The following is a 13,196-nucleotide window of genomic DNA, read 5'->3' on the forward strand; positions in this document are numbered from 1 at the left end:
GCATTAATAAATATCAAGTCTCCTGCCAATGCCAAGGATGTTCAAAGACTAACAGGCAGGATAGCAGCTTTGAACAGGTTCATATCGAAATCCTCAGAAAAGTGCAAAGAATTCTACGATATCCTAAGGAAGAATAAGAAGTTCGAATGGACTGAGAAGCATGAAAATGCTTTACAAGCCCTAAAAGAGTATATGTCCTCAGCACCAGCATTAGCAAAACCGGAAAAAGGAGATGTGTTATCCTTATATCTGGCGGTATCCTCAACCGCTGTAAGTGCTGTCCTTGTTAAGGATCACGAAGGTACACAATATCCTATCTACTATGTAAGTAAAAGTCTACTTGATGCCGAATCCAGGTACTCACACCTCGAAAAACTCATCCTTGCATTAATCATGGCATCCACGAAGTTAAGACATTATTTTGAAACTCATACTATTATTGTTAAAACTAATTTTCCAATCCAGAATGTCCTCAGGAAACCGGATATGTCAGGGAGAATGGCTAAGTGGGCAGTGAAGCTTAGTGCCCATGATATAAGATACGAACCAAGAACAGCCATTAAATCTCAAGCACTAGCTGACTTTGTGGCTGATTTCAGTAGTGATCTACAAAAGGGAGCAGAATTGGAGGTCCAGCAGCTGGATGAGACCAAGGATCCTTGGATACTACACACCGACGGATCCTCAAATATCAAAGGCACAGGGCTAGGGATCCTACTAAAATCGCCACAGGGGGACATAATACCCCACTCTATAGCTTGTGAGTTCCAGGCAACTAACAATGAGGCTGAGTATGAAGCCTTAATTGCTGGCTTACAAATTGCTAAGGATATGGGGGTAAAATATCTCGAAGTATATGTAGATTCATTATTGATCACCAATCACTTTAATGGATCCTATGCTGTTAAAGGTGAAAAACTAACCAAATATTTAGAGATAGTCAAAGAATTGGCACTCTCTTTTGTTTCTTTTAGCTTAACACAGGTACCAAGGGAGGATAACACGGAAGCTGACGCATTGGCCAACCTAGGATCATCTTTGAAGATTCCAGAAGATATAAGTATCCCTATCATCCATATCCTGGCTCCTGCTATTGAAAAACAGGTGGCCATGGAAATAGAAGAGGATACTGCAATGATCCCTAGTGAAGAAGCCCAACCTAATTCAGGATCATGGATCTCACCGATCATGGGATATTTGCAACACGGGGAGATCCCGATGGGAGAAAATCCTAGAGCTTTCAGGATTAAGGTATCTCAATTCACAATTCTGAATAATGTATTATATAAGCGATCTCTTGCAGGACCATATTTGAGATGTATCGAGGATCCTGAAATTGAAGAGGTGTTGAAGGATTTCCATGAAGGAGATTGTGGAAACCACACTGGGGGCAGGGCATTATTCTCAAGGATCCTTAGAACGGGATACTACTGGCCAACCATGAAAAGGGATGCTGTAGAGTATGCTAAGAAATGTGATCCTTGCCAAAGACATAGCAATATCCTTCACCAACCAGCTGAATTACTACACCCCATACCATCCTCTTGGCCATTCATGAGATGGGGAATGGATATAGTTGGCAAGCTCCCTAAAGCACCTGGTGGAAAAGTATTTATGCTTGCCATGACTGACTATTTTTCCAAGTGGATAGAAGCTGAAGCCTTCGCTCAAGTCAGAGAAAAGGAAGTCATATCCTTCATTAAAAGAAACATTATAACCAGATTTGGCATCCCCTCTGAAATTATATGTGATAATGGTTCTCAATTCATTGGAAGGAGAACCACTAACTTTTGTGACAGTTGGGGAATCAAGATGATAACATCAACACCAGTTCATCCACAAGCCAATGGTCAAGCAGAATCATCCAACAAGATCATCATCAACAATCTGAAGAAGAAGCTAGGATCCAAGAAAGGAAAATGGGCAGAGGAGTTACCTTATGCGCTATGGGCTGATAGGACAACTCCCAAGAATGCCACTGGCCAAACACCTTTCTCTTTAGTATTTGGGGCAGAAGCAGTGATCCCAACAGAGATGGTGATCCCAACTGCTAGAACAAGTGCTCGTGATCCTGAAGAAAATGCTACAATCCTAGCTCAGGATTTGGATACTATTGAGGAAAACAGGGATCTAGCTAGGATAAGGATGGCAAGCTACCAACAAAGGATGGCTGGTGCCTACAACAAGAATGTCAGGATAAGGAAGTTCCAAGTCGGAGATATGGTGTTGAGAAAAGCATTTCAAAACACCATCAATCCTGCTGACGGGAAGCTAGCACCAAAATGGGAAGGTCCCTACTTGATTGAAGCTGAAGCAGGAAAGGGGGCATACAGGTTGCTAACCATGGAAGGAAACTTGTTACCAAGAGCCTGGAATGCTGTTCACTTAAAGAAATATTTCATGTGAACATGATCCTTCCTGCATGTGATCCTTACATTGAAATATCCTTGAAGGATCCTGGAGATATCGTTGATCCTTACTCAGGTAATATGCTTATCCTAAAACTATTGCATTTTCTTACCTTTTGCCTAAGGATAAGGATCATATATCCTTCATCCTCTACTCACAAACCATTTGAGTTATGATAGTTCAGGTATCTCCAGCATATCATCAAAGATCTTCAAAAGCATCACAGATCCTCGGGTCCAACCCCAGTTATCCTTGGGATTATCCCCAGTTTCCGCCAGCAGCGCACGATGATCCTGATATAGTTCATGTCTTTGGGATCAGTACCCATTTTCGGGGCTGGCGACCTCATCGTACTGGCTATACTTGGGATCCTACGTATAATGGTGGACGCACCATACATCCGTTCCTAAGGTTTCTAACGTTTTCACGTTAGCTAAGGTTTTGACATTTTCATGTCACTAAGTTTGGATAGTTGCCAGAAAGGGCCATACTCCAGTTTACATACGATCCTTTGGGCTTGTCCCCAGTTATCCTTTGGGCTTGTCCCCAGTTATCCTTTGGGCTTGTCCCCAGTGATCCTCCGGGATCATCATCAGTTATCCTTTGGGCTTGTCCCCAGTTACTAACTTATCTTTTATATTGGCTTAGTCCCAAGTTATATTCCATTTTTTCAGGGTTTCGAAGTTAAACGATTAAGGATCCTTAATCCTTATTATCCATTAAAGTTTTACCTATGGTAATTTCGATTAAAGGTTAGGATCCTAACTTGGATCCTCAGGTATGATCCTTAACTACTTTTAATTTCATTATTCATTTGAATAACCTTTAGACCTTGACAACTGAACCTATGATCCTTAAAATAAACTATCTTGAAAACTTTCGATTATAGGATATTTGATCCAGGATCATATCCTAAATTTCTTAAACATAATTTGCTCAACTTTTCAAACAAACATGTGTCAAAACAATTGAAAATCAAAAAGGATAACAACACAAGATAAGCCAGAAAGATTGAAGTTATATTATTAAACCAAAGGATCATTAACCCTTTCAAAAAAGTTGTCAAAATTACCTACCCAAAGCTTCTACCAGCAATACGTGGCCCGTCCGCTGGGGTAGGTAAAGGGTGTCCATGATAATAGGTTCAAAAGTATTGCAGGGAAATTAGAAGGCGGCAGGATCACAACGGCTTCATCCCCCAAACAGAGGATCCCTCCACCTTTTGTAATCCTACCTGTTGTTCAAAGGATCCAGGATCCTTAACCCTAAAAAACTATTGTCCAGAAATTACAAACCATAATTGTTCACAAACCACTACCAAAAACCTAAGAAATTGGGCTCCGGCCTAGTCAACAATATCCATCATCGCCCAATCATGCAGCTTACTTCTCTGCTGCTCCATCTCCACCAGCATCTTCACCTTGATCCTTGCCAGCATCACCTCCCTCCAGCATTGGGATGTCCTCAGCATCATCGTCATCTTCCAATTCTGCTAGCCTTGCCTTCCAACCTTCAACATCCCATGTGCTCCTGTCAAAGGAAGGATCCTGAGCCTCCGTAGCCATCTGCAGTTGTATCTTGTACATGGTTACCGCAGCAGAGACCTTAGCGTCGTGGGTAATGTCATGCTTCTCATAATCAAACTTGATCAACGCTTTAACAGCCTCATCTTTGACTGGCCGGATCTCCTTCTCAAGATCGGCAATCTTAAGATCCTTCAGCCCACACGTCTGTTGAAGGTCAGCAATTTGACGATCCTGATCCTCAACCTGATTGACGTAAGTCTCCATTTCGGAGAATTTCTAAAGAAGACAACAGGAAAGCAACATCAGACACATGTGATCCTCGGACTTGTCGAAGACAATTAACAGGGGCAGTGATCCTAACCTCATCAAAATAGTCAAGGAATTGCTGACGGAGAAGAGGAAATCCTTGAAGGTCATCTGAAGCCTTCCTCTTTTTCCCTTTGCCTCGGGCAGGAGCTTTAGGGGCTGAGACTGAAGGGCTGGCAGCAGGAGCCTTCTTCTTCTTAGAAGACGTGACATTGGCAAGGTCACTTATCCCAAACATGGAGGCAGATTTAACAGACCTGGCAGACTTTCCGGCACCTACACAATTCAAAAACAAGATAAGTTCCCTTATTAAATTGAATACTTTCACATAAGACTTATTTTTTATGAGGATACTTACTTGACATTGTGGCAGATGCAGAGGATATCTCTTGAGAATCTTGGATAATAATCTGAAAGCTTCGAACTTCAGGATCAAGCTTCTTGAAAGCTAACACTCTTTCTTTGGCAGCAGGGGTCAACCTTAAGTGAGCAACGGAGATAGCTGCATAAAAAGACAAAAAAGAAAAGATATCAGTGATCCTCATCATACGAGACAGGACTGATAGTGATCCTTCAAGGATCCTATATCCTACCATGAGTGGCCCATTCCTTGGGCAGATCCTTCCCATCCGGGATGGAATCCCTCTTAACAAAGAAAAATCTACGTTTCCAGTTGGCATCATTCTTGGTCACTTTGAAAATGGGATGATCCTCCCCAGCTTTCCGTTTCAACAAGTACCGGTGAGAACCAAAGGTGGTGAGATCATAAAGTTCAGCTAACTCTGACATCCCCAAATCAATCCCTTCTTGCTCGATGATCCTCTCGAAGGTATATAGAACCCTCCAGATCATCGGCATAGCTTGGATATATGAGATGCCGGTAAGAGAGAAGAAAGATTGGGTGAACATCGGAAAAGGATATGAATACCCAATGAGGAAGGGAGTAGCAGGAAAAGCCACCCAGACATCTGAGACAAAATCACTCAGAGCAGTAGGATCAAAGGGTTTGAAAACAACATTCGCTGGGAAACAATGGCGAATCTTGTCTATTTGGATATCGGTAAAGCAGCATCTCTCCGTAGGAGAATCTTTGATAATCCCCTGGCTTTTCAAGGGACTATCCTTCTTAGAGCCTTTGTGCGGTGAATTCCGAAGAAGCATATTCGAGATGAAAACAGGGTAAAAGCAAGAAAGAACAGAGCAAAGAAGAAAAAGAAGAAGATGATACCTGATCAAGCCTTCGGTGACGATTATAAAGGAAGATACTTCGAATTTAAATGCAAAATGATCCTAACCCTATCTCCTATTTATAATGATGATCCGCAGGGATTGTCACATCAGTGACGTAAATATCCTAACGGCTAGTCCATGTACAACGGCTAGTAAACCGGAATCGTCCGTTAGAGATAAGCTCAAAACAAAATATAACTCATCTATTTACAATTAACTCCTTATATTTTGGGGGCAATTGTTAGGGCTGGATTTTTTACTATGAATGATCCTTATACGAGATCCTAACCAGTGATCCTTATTTCTTTGGCAGGCAGTGATCCTCAGCCGGACCTCAGGATCAGGATCATGGGACATTGAGGTGATCCTTATACTAACGGTCACTTTCGATTGCTACAATATTATTTTGCAGGAACATCTAGCAGGATATGCCCTACATATCATGATCCAGGGACGCGCTTTCACAAATATGGCAAGAGCTGAATTGAAGATGAACGTTGTGCCGGATATGGAAACATGGCTTGATCTAAGGGCAACAATTTAGGCTAGATTATCTTTATTTCTAAAGGGGTAATGAGCTGATTAGTGGTCTATCTACCTAAAATAAGTTACCTACACATGTATAAATACCCATCTTCCTCATTCGGAAGAACACACACAACATACGACACAACTCTCAACACCTAGACACTCAGTGATCCTTGTACTCAGCTCATTATCATCCGAAGTTGTAACTACATTTTTATTATATTGAAGTTGGTGATCGGTAGTTGCCATCACCCGAGGTTTTTTATGCCGGAGATCATACATTGATCAAGGGCTTTTTCCTCGTATAAATCATTGTGTCTTTGCATATTCATCACAGAAGTGATCCTTTACTTTTATAGCTAACCAAGCATCATACCCCGTTTACATAAAGTTTGGTTACATCATCCTTGTGTGATTTTTGACCAAAACACCTATCATCTAATATATGAACCTAGAAATGCCATAAAGTCTCAGGCTTTAGCTGACTTTGTGGCTGATTTCAGTAGTGATATTCAAAATGAAGTAGACCTAGAAGTGCAACAACTAGGAGAAAACATAGAATCATGGACACTATATACTGATGGAGCATCTAATGTAAGAGGTATAGGTTTGGGTATACTACTAAAATCGCCACAGGGGGACATATTACCCCAGGCTATTAAATGTGAATTTCCTGCCACTAATAATGAAGCAGAATATGAGGCTTTAATTGCAGGATTAGAATTGGCTAAGAGTATGAATATTAAGAATTGCAAGTATATGTTGATTCTTTGTTAATTACTAATCATTTTAATGGATCTTATGCAGTAAAAGGTAAAAAATTAGCTGAATATCTTGAAATTGTCAAAAAATTAGCAGGATATTTCGATATTTTTACACTTGAACAGGTACCAAGAGAGGATAATGCTGAAGCTGATGCCTTGGCAAATCTAGGATCATCAGTCAGGATACCGGAAGGAACCCGAATACCGATATTACATATCCTATATCCTGCGACGGATCTTCAGGATAAGGAAGTAGTAAGTGTTCAGGATCCTGGTGATGAATATCCTGAGAAGGATCCTAAGTCTTGGATAACTCTAATCTTAAGATATCTTAAAGAAGGACACATCCCAAAGGATGAGAATCCTAAGGCCTTTAGAATGAAGGTATCATGATTCACTATTATAAATAATGTTTTGTATAAGAAATCTCTTGCAGGACCATATCTGAGGTGCTTAGAGGATCCCGAAACCAAAGAAGTGCTTTAGGATATACACGAAGGGGATTGTGGTAATCATACTGGAGGCAGGTCGTTATTCTCAAAGGTATTAAGAACAGGATATTATTGGCCAACCATGAGGAAAGACGCTGCAGAATATGCTCGAAGATGTGATCCATGTCAAAGACACAGTAATATATTACATCAGCCGGCTGAGCTACTTTATCCTATAGCTTCCCCTTGGCCATTCATGAAATGGGGAATGGATATAGTAGGAAAATTGCCAAAGGCTCTAGGAGCCGTATCCTGAAACTGTTTTTGCAAATAACTTAAATAGCATATTTTCAACACACATTTCTAGCACACTACCTCACTTAACTAATTTGGTCACTTAATTGCTTCGGTAATTTTTTACCAAAACAATAAGTATAACAATATGGTACTCATATTAAAGATAAAACACACTCGTAATTATGGTGTAATTTAAAAAAAAAGATTTACGTATAAAAAGTTATTGACGTTTAAAAAAGATGCAGGGAACTTGCATGTGCATTGCATGTGGGTTTCTAAATTTAAAAATATTAATTTACCTTTATACCCTTAGTCTAGAAAATAAATTATTTAATGGGAAACACTATTTATAATTTTGCCATTATAATCTCAACCATTAGATTATAGATCAAATGGTGTAGATTTCTTCCTACACTTCTCACAGAACACACCTTTTTTACAATAACCCTACCCTATATATATATTGAGTGTTGATATATATATATATATATATATATATACACACTTAGACATAATCAAAGAATTCGTGGAGCAAGAGTATATAGTTTGAAATAGAATATAGATTATCTACCTCGACAAAACAATCGTGTGAGACACGAAGACATACGAAGGGCTAGGCCCTATTCATACTCAAACAAAGGATACAAATTTATGTAGATACATTATACAATAAACACATGGATAATCAACTACCAACGAATCCAAAAAAACAAGGGTTCTCAAACCAGCAGAAACAAAGGCAAGTTTAAAACAAACAAGATTCATGATGAAAGACTTGCACATTATCAAAACTACGGACCTAAGTGCCTTAACGAAATTAAAAACAAAGAGAATAGAGTGATTGCTAGCAATTTGCATGGAAGCAAATAGTGAGTTCATGTCCCTTATTTCATGTTACTAATGGTATGACAAGCTAGGGAATGAAATAACCATACATCATGTGCGCATAGGTTAGAATACATAAGCAGCCATTAATCACACATATAGACTGAGGAACGAAAGTGGTAGATCTATTGAGTTTTGGAGAGCTCCACTCCTGGTTCGTGAGACCCCGTAGGAGTGCTTTTGTGTCCCAAGTTGAGGATAATCGACATACATCGTCTAGGTTTGGTGGCTTCCTATGTCGTTACACATATTAATGTCCTTGCAAAACATTTATGATCAACAAATTTCATAGACGCTTTACATACCGGGTTTTCAATACAAGCTTTTCAAATGTTTTAAAGATTCATTTGATACAAAACAAAACACATGAATTCACCAACTTTTGTTAACTTTTCAACTTACATGTATCTCAGGGAAGTAAGTTCAAACATGGACACAAGTAACGGAAAACCAAGAAGAATGCCGACTTTTGGAGGATTTTCCCTCTATATGCCGCCTCTTTGCGGAAATATAGTGGCCAAAACCTTGATTTATGAAAATCCACATTTTGTTGAAATGCTTTTGTAAAACTTATACATTTAAGATTTGTAAAAAATATACTTAACTTATGACATAGTTTGATTCTCCATATGACAATGGCATTTCTTGGTTTGTTTTTATCATATAGTATGTTTATTTAATTGAATGCAATGAAAACTTATCTAAGTTCACAACTCGCGCTTCCTCTATGAGCGGATGTTACACGACGCTCATCTCAAAATACAACATTAATACATGTTTTATCACGCCAAAGGTTTATACAAAATTATATTTAAAAAAAATGACACTAATTGTAAAAAAAAGTAAATAATTTAATCAAACAAATGAAAATAAACAAATTATTCAAAAGCATATATTTTTATAAAAAAAAATATGTTAACTAATGAATAAGACAATATTACACTAATCAATAAATCAATAGTGATAAATTTAATAAAAATAAAATAAAGAAAAGAAAAAAGAACTTAAGTAATTTATAAATTACGTCTTTTAAACATAATTTTCAGAGAATATCCTTTTGGCAAAATAGTATTTTTTTTTTTAACTTTAAAGTTAAAATTAGTTACCTTAAAGAAAAAAAATATGCAAAATTTTGTTATAAATGAAATTTTACGTTTTTTTAGAACAAAGGATAAAAAGGCCAATTTGTACGTTTTTTTCCTTTTTGAAGTAACAAGAATTTTCAATTTTCATTTTTTTTAAATTATGCACTATGTAACATAAAGTTGAATATAGTGGGAGACTAGGAATTGATGACCATGTTTACAAGTCTGTCCCAACTTATTAGAGGACCCGGGGCAGTCCATTATAAGCCCCAATCACGCGTGGTTTGAAACAAAACACCGCCGCCACCCCAAAGTATAACGCGTCAATGTTACAACACGTTGATTTTTTCACGCGTTAAACTTTTTAAAATTCCACCGTTTTGTTGACCGTTGTGCCTTTTGACCGTTGATAAATTAAAAAAAAACATTTAAACAATCTATATATACTTCAAATTTTTATACCATTTCACCCACACCAAAACACAAACACATATCACACATTTTACATATTTCACAAATGGATTTTCCTACATCTTCGTCGTTTCTGATTGATAGCGATAGCGATAGCCAATCGTCTTCCGAAAATAAGACGATTGAATTTTTCGAGTCGGTGTATAACAAACTTGAAGCAAGTTCGAGCCGCCCAAAGAAGAAAATGGTGGATCGTGATTGTGAAAATGCCAACGAAGTGTTAATGAACGATTATTTTGTGGAGAATCCGGTCTACAATGCCGAAACGTTTAGAGATCGGTTCCGTTTACCAAAAGAATTATTTTTAAAGATTGTTGGAGACATCGAAGCAACTGAAGAATGGTTTCAAGAACGTTACGACGCGAGGGGCAAACGAAGTTTCACGCTGATACAAAAATGCACGTCCGCCATTCGCCAACTAGCGACAGGTAACCCACCCGATCAATTTGATGAATACTTAGCTACGTCGGACAGAACTTCACATAAATATCTACAATTTTTTTGTAACGCGGTCATTAAATTGTATGGTAAAGAGTTTTTACGCAAATCGACGAGACACGACATCTCACGTATTTACGCCGCATATGAGGCTAGATGGCATTTTCCCGGGATGCTCGGTAGCATCGATTGTACACTTATCGAGTGGAGAAATTGTCCAAGAGAGTTGCGAGGGCCGTATGTTAGGGGTGACATCAAAAGACCAACCATTATACTTGAAGCGGTGACGTCGAATAATTTATGGTTTTGGCATTCATATTTTGGTGTTCCAGGTTCAAGCAACGACATCAATGTTTTGCACACGTCCCCGTTGTTCCAAACCGTAACGGATGGTACCGCACCCTTCTGTCCATTCTATGTTAATGGATGATATTACAGACGAAGCTTTCTTCTTGTGGATGGTATCTACCCATCATGGTCTTTTTTTGTGAAAGCTCATTCATTTCCTGTCGAGGCTAAAGAAAAGGTGTTCAAAAGGTTGCAAGAATCGGCAAGAAAAGATGTTGAGAAGACTTTTGGTGTTTTAAAGGGTAGATTGTGACAACTCGAATTTCCAAGATTCTATTTTCGCATTTATTGCACGTTCATTGTTTGTTTGGTTGTTTATTTGCACAATTGGTTTACAATGAAACTGTATACGTTTGATACAATAAAGTGTATTGTAATTGTGCATGGTTATGTGTTACTTGTGAACGATTTGACAAATACTTAAATGTGGTGGTGAAACTGTAAATTGTATATCTTGTGCATGAAATATGTGATAGATAATTCTTTAGGGCGCTTTGTGCGAATAGTGAAACTTAAATCATTCTTAACCCTAATTCCTTTCACTAATCACCACCCAAGAAACTAAGCACGTACTCTCATATTCTCTAATTCTCTGGCAATCATCATCATCCTCATCATTGGCACAAGTTCTTCATCACTCTTGATTCCACACTTTCTCTAGAATCAATACAAGGTAATTGTTTGTTGATTATTTGATTGTTATCAATTCTTGATTCTTGTAATCCTTATAAACCCTAGTTCTTCATATGATGTTCTTTGATTGTTGTTTTGGATTCTGATTATTGTGATAATGATGTTGATTAGTCGTATAATCGATTGTATGATGATTAAGATACATGATATGTAGAATGATTGATTCGATAATTGAATTACTGCTAGTCAGATGCAATGAAATTAGGGTTTTCTGAATCTTGAGAACGTAACTGTTGTATTGAACTTGATTAATACGTATGTTGATAGTCTGTGGATTAAGTCAGAGTTTTAGAATGTTATACAAGGTCCGAAGTTTGAATAAGTATGTTTGTCTGAGTTTTGTTTGGTAGTCTGAGTTTTGTGAATGACATATGTCCGAATTTTATGATTACACATATGAACCGATCCTTAAGAAATAGCCTTGTCCGAGTTTCTAATACTTACCACATGTCCGACTTTTGTCTGCCATACATGTCCGACCTTTTGGATTGTGTATAGTCCGAATTATATGTAAATGACAAGAGTCCGACTTTCATATATATGATGCTTGTCCGAACTTCTTCATGAAATGCCTGATCCGAGTTTCATGACACTTGTGTTGTCCGAGTTTTTGGCTCCAAAGCCATGGTCCGAATTTCTTTAAGTGTGGGGCAGGTCCGAGTTTATAAAAGAGGACCCTTGGTCCGAGTTTAAAAAAGAGGACCCTTGGTCCGAGTTTTTAACCCCCCCCCCCACTTGTCCGAGTTTTATTATCCATGAAGAGTCCGAGTTTAATGCATGAAGTGATGTCCGAATTCTTATATATATCATTAAGGGTCCGAGTTTTATTAAGGAGTAGGGTTCGAACTTTTGATGTGTTGTGTATGTTGGCTGAAATTATGATATAAGCGTGATGGCCTGAGTTTTAATGATGATACATGAACCGAATTCCGTTGTTAATGATTGAAAAGTCTGGATTACTTGTGGTGCTGAGTCAAAACTCTGTATGATGAACGCCTCGCATGTTACTGTATGATACGATATTATATGTTACTACATTTTGTGTATATTGCTGTATGTTATGTGCAAATCATGGCATGTCAATCTGTAATCAGTTACCACACGCAGTTGATTGAACACCAAGAAGTTGTCAACCCTAATTGAACGTAAAATACTTACATCGTATCATGTGCAATGTATCCTAGGTTGTGTGTAACGGACTTAGACATTTTATTAACCCTAGAAGCAATAACATACCGAGCAAACCAAGGTGAGTTCACACAGCCAAGGCATGGGGTTCCCAGGGTGGAAATGGGATTGGATTATTTACTGTACTTCTCTAGATAATGGAACGTAGTGATATGACCCTCGGGTGAGGAAGGTGATTGGTTAAGATACTGCTAGACTAGTGATACTAATAGAACTGATCTTCGCATACACGCCAGGGTTGGCCGCGATAATATGACTGATCTTCGCACACATGCCTAGAAAGGCTGCGAACTATTCACTAAACTTCGCACAGATGCCGGGTGGCCGCGATACAAATATACCTAGTCTAGAATACTTGAGAACTTTCCTTAATCTTCGCATACATGCCTAGAGGGCCGCGATACGAACTAATACGATACATGACTTAATGAACGAACACAAGGCTTACCATACTATTACAATTGCTGAACTATAAACTGTGAACTCGCTCAACTAGTTGTTGATCCTCTGTTACATGCCTTGCAGGTCGTTAGATACATGGAGCTTGCACAGGGAGGAGCTGGTCGTTCTGGGCTTGGATCGTGATGTTTCGTTAAA

This window comes from Helianthus annuus, chromosome 5 (assembly GCF_002127325.2).
Source record: "Helianthus annuus cultivar XRQ/B chromosome 5, HanXRQr2.0-SUNRISE, whole genome shotgun sequence".
Classification (NCBI taxonomy): Eukaryota; Viridiplantae; Streptophyta; class Magnoliopsida; order Asterales; family Asteraceae; genus Helianthus; species Helianthus annuus.